Here is a 6702-nt window from a genome sequence, read left to right on the forward strand (position 1 = left end):
CCAGTTGCAAATACCTCCTCGGCATTTAATTCTGCCATGTAAGTTGGCCCAAACATTTTCACCACAACACATGGAAATCGCATCATTGCATCAGAGACATGCTCTCCTCAATCAGGATGATCGCATCAATGACACCTCCCATGTGAGAGAAAAACTCGGATCAAGGATCGGGAAAAAAAAAGCTCTCTAGGGCAGCCAATCAACTAGATCAGCGAACGAACCCTAGTTATGGGCGGTGCGGCCCCTGATGGCGATCATGGAGATCGACCGGCCCAAGGGCGGCGGTGTGCAGAAGCGCTGGCGACGCCTAGGGTTTGGACTGCGGTTAGCCTGATACCATGTAGAAGGAACATAGAGGAATTTTATGAAATCGATGTTTATTGCTTGAGCCTCGCGTGCATATATATACTAGATGATACTCCACACGTTGTTGCGGGAATTGTAGCAAGAAATATGGGTATATTAGGCAAATGAAATACAAAGGATTTGGATATTCTTGTTAACCATGTCGTCTCTCAGCTAAAATAAAACTATTTCATGAGATTGAACAATGCACAATTGGCTAGAAAAATACATAACATTTCCTTTCAAAAACATATGAACATTTCTTGTTTCAGTTCGCATTGACAAAATATAGTGACACCACCAACCATTTGTGCACCGGAAACATCTTGCCCACAAAGAACAAATAAATAGACCGAAAATAGGTTAAGGTAAGAAGAGTTGATGATGGTGAGAGCAGAAATTGCCAATTCAATTTGTACCATAAATCCTGCACACACAAAATCAACCTTTATTACATTTAGTTAAGGTAATATTATAAAACAATTAGCGTGAAAAATAAGTATCATAATGAAATAAAATGGTGAAACAATTTTTACTTAATAATGCAATACCATTCATGGGAGAAAGCTGTTAAATTTAGCATGGTGATGAACTTTGAGTCAATAAATAAACATGACAATCCATCTGCATATTATGCATTATATCTTTTTTTAATTAAAATTGTAAGTCTGTAATAGTCCTGGTTTGGGAAGTAATGATAACCTGTTCCAAAACAACAACGTGTACGTAAACCCTAACAGCTGTGACAATAAAGAGAGAACAATGAATTAAATCTTACCGATTTCGCATAGGTTAAGGTAAGAAGAGTTGATGATGGTGAGAGCAGAAATTGCGCATACTTCCAACAATCTTGGGTGCGCACATATGCCGAAGTGACTCACAATGTTAAAATATGAGAATGATTGGAAGAGAACTAATGCAGACAAAAGTTTTTTTACCCTATCATCCAGACAAAAGTAACCTGCAAACATCAAGACATTTTTTTTATTTACAAACACGTTCAGAACGCATCAGTAATTACAACTAGAAGATGTGTTGAACAACAAAGGAGATTATGAAAGTCATATGATCAAAAGAGATTTGCGCATTTTTTGTAAGGTAATTTCTTCAGAGGTCTTATTTAGCGATGGGCAATACAGTCTGCAAATTAATGCAATCATACCAACAAAATGGTGCAGCAAGAGTTACCTCTAGTGGATGGTGGCATTGTATATCACAAAGAAATTTAGTATAGTAACATGAGTGATGCATCCTGTTAGAGCAAATATCAGATCAATAACAAATCTGAAACTTAAGTATTATCTGGTATCTCGGGTGTACATATGCTCTTGAGTCTTAACTGCTAGTGTCTCTTCTCATCGCAACAGATCATGATGCAGTTGTCCCATGAAAATCTGAGGCAGCAGCTATCCTCCTTTTGACGAAGCCAGCAATTCCATTGGCTGATGCTAATGCTTGCTGCAGTGCAGCCTAGTCGATTAGGTGTGGATGGTGACGGTAGTGCGTAGGACAGAGCAACGCGGAGCCCTGCATCGAAGGAGAATAAGAGGACGGATGCATGGGTGAGTTAAGCAGCGAATGTGCAGGAAATTGATAAGCACGCATCAGAAGTAGACAGCGGCAGGGTGTGAACTGACGCCGCTGACCAGACGGTGGGATTAGGAGGCCATGGCTGCGAGCAGCAACACCAACGGATGTAGCACGACCATCAAGGAGGCTGCCACGCCGGCGAGCCGTCGCTCCATCTCTTCCGCCGATCTGAACCTTTACCTTAACCACGACCATCAAGGAGGCCGCCGCACCGGCGAGCCGTCGCTCCGTCTCTTCCGACGATCCGAACCTTTACCTGAACCACGACCACCGCGGAGGCCGCTGCGCCGATGAGCCGTCGCTTCGTCTCTTCCGCTGATCCGAACCTTTACCTGAACCACGACCACCGAGGAGGCCTCCGCGCCGAGCAGCAACACCAACAGATGGAGGACGACCACCAAGGAGGCTGCCACGCCGGCGAGCCGTCGCTCCATCTCTTCCGCCGATCCGAATCTTTACCTGAACCACGACCATCGAGGAGGCCGCCGCGCCGGCGAGCCGTCGCTCCGTCTCTTCCGCCGATCCGAACCTTTACCTGAACCACGACCACCGCGAAGGCCGCCGCGCCGACGAGCCGCCGCTCCGCCTCCGCCGCTGGTCTGAACCTTGACTTGAATCTCAACCTCCACGTCTCGTCTTATTGACTCTGATGTGATCGATCGACGGCCCCCATGTAAATATATAGCTGCATCCTTTCAACTTCCACAATTTAATGGACTTAATTTGGAGAAGATGAAGTGGGAAAAGTTGTTGTGGAGAAAGTAGAGGGTTGCGATCGGGAAGCAGAGGTGGCGCTGCCATGAAAAAAAAGAGCTATGGAAAACTGTGCTGGTGGAGGATTACTGCTGACGTGGCCGCACTGGAATGGATGATGACGTGGGCATGCTGCATGTCAAGAGAAATAACATAGTGGGGATGAACTATTTCTGTATTATAGATATGGGTATGTCTAGGACGCATCTAGATGTGACATAGTTATGTCACATCTAAACTGATGTCCATTCTGTTTATGGTCTATTTTTATCCTATTTTTTTGTTTTTTGTTGCTGCATTATATATTTGTGGGAGTTTAGATGTTACATCCTTAAAAACATCTAGATGTGAGTTAGTCAAACGGTAAGAGTAAATCATCAACTTGTAGAAATAAATCCTATTCTACCTCTTTTTAATAGTCACGATACTCAACAAAAGGACAATCGAAACTCTCAAAGACGTTTGAAAATGGTTCAGTTTCCACGACGCCGCAGGCTTGCCGCTTGCAGGCATGCATCGCCGCACAGAAGCTTGCACATGGAGGTCGATGATCGTGAGAGCTGAAACGGGTTTGACGATTCCGGACGCTCGTGACTCGTGAGCATTGAAAACTTTTTTTTGTTGAACTGGTGAGCGTTGAAAACTTTGCCCAACTGCTCCATGCTGATCTGCTCCATCTCAAGCCCTAGTTAGAAGGACGTGCAGCCACGCTCCCGGGAAGGTAGGATCGCACAGGCAATCAAAGGACGTGACGAGGCCGGTTCCCTTGCGCGCCGCCGGTGGCGCCGTCGGTTCCCTCTCTCTCCGTCGATCGCTAAGGCGGCGGGAGGAAGGGGGAACCCCGGGTCTGTCTGCTAGGTGGGTGTGTGGTAGGGTTAGGATTGAGGGTGACTCTACCGAGACCGTTGCGGTGGTGTCGCGTTGGAATACGTTTTTTTGGGCTCCTTTCGCGGTCAGGCGAGGCTTTTGCCTTCGTCTAGGAGCTAGCGGGGTGTGGGATCCCCGGATCTCGTCGAGGTCGCAGGCTATGGTGGCTAGAGGTCCATCGGCACTGGCTATTTGGGTCCTCAGATGGGCGTTGGATGCAGGGAGACGAGAACCCTTCTTCTTCCTTGTCGGTATAATTTGTTGCTGATGTTCTTCTCCTTCCTCTGCGTTGATGCTGGAAGGAGATTTTGCTTTGCCCGGGCGGATGGCCCGGGCGCGGTGCTGGACCGGTCGGATGACTCGAGTTCTCTTCCTTCTGAAAGGGATATTTTTCGCGGTACTCAAAGCCAAAGATGGCGACGACTGTTTCAGGTGTGTTGGATTGATGTCCATGCCCTCTCAGTGCTGGTGTCAAGAAAGGAGGAAGCAGCGTGGCGGTAATTATACTGTGGTCGAAGATGATGACCTGCTTGCGCCTGGTTGCAGATCCTTCTGCTACAGGTGTCTTCTCTCAAGATTTAAGGATAATGTCACATGACTCCGTCTTTTTGTGTTATGATTGGCTTAGGATACTCTAGGTGTTTGCGTTTCAGTGTGCTTGTAAGGGTCAACTACTTTATACTGATTCGTGATTTGAATGAAAAAAATCTGTAAAAAAAAGTTAGAAGGACGTGCTGGAGGAAACTGTTGCGGCCATCGTGGTTCCTTCAGGCCTATGTCAATGATGGATACTAGTAGTGTCATACATGATCCTGATGTGTTCTAGTTTAATCATTAGCATCCCATCAGCCTTTCATTTCCTTGTAGTGGAGAGAATGTAAAGGGGTGCTTCATAGACTTTGGATACCACAGCACTTGATCCCTCCCTCCCACTAACACACCTACTGGACTAATCAGGTTCTAGATCAGCTTGCACTTATAGCTGTGACAACTTTGACACAAGAAGTTTTCCAGCAGTCAGCGACAAATCCTGAAATTTTTACGAGCCAATGACCGAAGAAACATGGAAGTGCAGTACACATCATGTACAGTACCAAATGGAAACGCAACCTAATTAAGGATCGGCCCTAGGAACTTAGATGTACTTTTCATTTTTCAGCGATGTCAGCACAGCTGGTTTGATCAATAGGTTTGAGACTTTTTTCTTAAAACATATATAGAGGTGAGAACGCAATAATAAAAAAGCAATAGAGTGCGCTGTGCTCTATTATTACAAAGGCTAAGAGCATCTACCACTAGACCCCTTAAACCCATCTTAAACGCCCGGGCAGACTGCCTGATCATGATTTTTTGACCCAGACGAGCCTCTCAAACGGCCCGCAAACGTCCGGGCTGACCTGCACCCCCCATATGCAGCCCAAATATGGGGTGGATATGGAGGCGGCCGGACACGCCCGTCACGTTGGACTGAAAAAAGGGGTCCCGACCGGAAACGCCTTCAAACCCAGCGGTCCGAATCTCGTCTCCTCCGTCGGACCGGTGGCGCAGCTCCGGGGCCGCGTAGTGCATTGCTTGGCTATTTAAGTCGACCGGTGGCACCAAAACCCTACCATCCATCCACATTTTTCTCCTCCTATCTGCCGTGGCGGCCTCCACTCCACTCGTCCGCCTAGTAGCCATGCCCCCACTTCGTCGGGTGAGGAGCGAGCCCTTTCTGACGCCGGAGCGCCGGCTCGAGCTCCTTGAGCAGATCCGGGCTAGGCGCGAAGCCCGGATCGCTGTGGGGCTACCTCCGGATGCAATGGATCCGGAGGAGGAGTTAGAGGAGCAGGAGGAGGAGGAGGATGTGGGGGATGCCGGCGAGGGGATCAGCAGGTGGAGCAGTAGGCCATCCTCGATTCTCTCCGGTCGGAGTCGGCTGCGGAGGCAAGACGCCGTCGCCGGCAGGAGATGGAGGTGCAAGAGGCCGCGAACGAGGCGGAGATGTTCGCCTACATGGATGAGATCGGGCAGAAGGAGGATGAGCTGGAGCCCTCATACCCGCACGTCCATCCGGCGCCCGGCACCGTCGTCGTGGACATCTCCGACGATGAAGAGTAGTTAGGGTAGTACATAGATGTAGTATGTAGGATTACTTTTACATGTTTTGTAGGGATCTAGAGGATGAAATATGAGAGAGGCGGATACAAAGTGGCTAATTTAAGGCATACCCGGTCAGTGCCCACAGAAGAGTCCGGGTGCGTCCACGGACGTTGGAGAGCCGGATTTGCATATCCGGCTGTAGATACTCTAACCAACCACTATCGTAGCATGATGGTTTATTTGAATTTTCAGCTACGTTAGGTACCACCATGTTATAATACTCCTCATGTGGTACTCCCTGTTTTGACTTGTTGTGTCTAATTCTCGTCCATTTGACCCTTTCTAATAGCACTTCGAATAGAATATGAACGTGCCGATGGATGTAGTTGAAATGCTGTTTCAAAATAGTATTCTCTGACAATAAATAAAGTGTAAGTATGGATAATACTGTATCTGTCTCAGCCTCCTCTCTAAGAAAAAAGGTCTGTCCCTTTTGCTTTGCTATGTCTTGGCTAATTAAGAACACACTACACTTATTCCTTAGGACTAGGTCAATGGCTATTTCGCACTAGACCGGTTCAAACCTAGGGTCGGGCCGGGATTCGGGCTAGGCTTGTTAAAGCCCGAAGACAAAATCCCAAGCCCGAGCCCGGCTTGGTCCGGCCTGAAACTTGTGAACAGTGCACTTTTTCCATTAAAATAATCAATTTTGTGGTATTTGAATATATTAGTATACCTATTTTTAATTAAATAATTATTTTAATGACTTTCAGGCTTAGTTTGGGCTTTTGGGAGGAAAAGCTGAACCTGAGCCCGGCCCGAATGCCCGGATTTTAGACTCCGGCCACCGAGCCGGGTTGTGAATGCACATGTCTATTTGACGCGTAACATAAAAGTCAAGAAGACTTTAAGTCTTTCAGCTAGCAACTCAGAAAGAAATGAAAGCCTTTCCATGGACATCCTTATTTGGTGTTGCATGATTGATGCTGACTTTCCATGCTGCAAATTTCCAGCCCCAGATGTTGCTTGCTCTTTCATGTTTCAATTGTCAACCCACCTGATATT

General features: G+C 47.2%; 1 long non-coding RNA gene across 2 annotated transcripts; it reads right to left on the minus strand.

The window, feature by feature from the left end:
* Positions 1 to 483: 483 nt before the first annotated feature.
* Positions 484 to 2715, minus strand: LOC123092287 (uncharacterized). Of its 2 annotated transcripts, XR_006444458.1 has the most exons (4): positions 1686 to 2715; positions 1534 to 1597; positions 1124 to 1306; positions 484 to 772 (listed from the first exon to the last, which is right to left on the minus strand). It is a non-coding gene; the product is annotated as an uncharacterized lncRNA (long non-coding RNA). The 2 variants fall into 2 exon arrangements; XR_006444457.1 differs by having other exon boundaries at positions 1534 to 2711.
* Positions 2716 to 6702: the final 3987 nt, after the last annotated feature.

Source organism: Triticum aestivum, chromosome 4B (assembly GCF_018294505.1).
Source record: "Triticum aestivum cultivar Chinese Spring chromosome 4B, IWGSC CS RefSeq v2.1, whole genome shotgun sequence".
Classification (NCBI taxonomy): Eukaryota; Viridiplantae; Streptophyta; class Magnoliopsida; order Poales; family Poaceae; genus Triticum; species Triticum aestivum.